Here is a 928-nt window from a genome sequence, read left to right as displayed (position 1 = left end):
ACAGAAGACCATCATTGTCTGTACTGTAATAGCTCATACTGCGTGAAAACCCCCAGACCTCTACAGCAGATGATAAGTTAATTTAGTTACCAGCCTCAGAAATAACTGCACTAAGATAACAGCTCAAATAAATGCTTAACAGAGTCGAAGTCACGGAACCATCTCAACATCTACTGATCAGAGGAGCTTGCATAAATGATCTCTGCATCTGTGGCTCCCTGCGTGTGATGGTGCTTTGCTGATGACACGGTCATTGATTTACGATTCTAAGCACACTCAACCAGCCACCGCATTCTGCAGCAGTATGCCATCCCATCTGTTTTGCCCTTAGTGGACAATGTCCCAAAACAAACCATATTTAAACAGTTTGGGATAAGTGGGACCAGACTGAAGGACAAGCAGCCAACAAGTGCTCAAAATTCCTGGTGACTACCACATTAAACTGGTTCGAGAGATTGCCCAGAGTGTGCAAAGCTGTTATCAAGGCAAAGGGTGGCTTCTTCAGAAAACATATATATTGTATTATGACACTTTCATTAATTACTACATAACTCCATTTGGGTTATTTAATAGTTTGAGATCTTCACTATAATTATACAATGTGGAAAATAGTAAAAAGAAATACCCTTGAATGAGTGGGTGTCCAAACCTTTGACTAGTACTGTAGACAAACCCTCTAGCCTCCAACTCTGCCAACGCGGAAAGTTCTAGATTCATGTTTTGTTGTTACCCTTAAGGTATGACACATTTTCTATGGTTAACACAGACATATAACATTTCTTGGCACCTTTCATGAGTAACTCATGTTGACAGGTCATTTCATGAATACAGAATGACATACTGTACAAAACAACATGCAAAATGTAGGCAACATTTGCAGTCTATTTCTAACATTCGTTAGACTGTAATCAAGGTGAATGAGACCATA

This window comes from Esox lucius, chromosome 7 (assembly GCF_011004845.1).
Source record: "Esox lucius isolate fEsoLuc1 chromosome 7, fEsoLuc1.pri, whole genome shotgun sequence".
Classification (NCBI taxonomy): domain Eukaryota; kingdom Metazoa; phylum Chordata; class Actinopteri; order Esociformes; family Esocidae; genus Esox; species Esox lucius.
The sequence above is the reverse complement of the archived record's forward strand: the minus strand, read 5'-3'. Positions refer to the sequence as shown.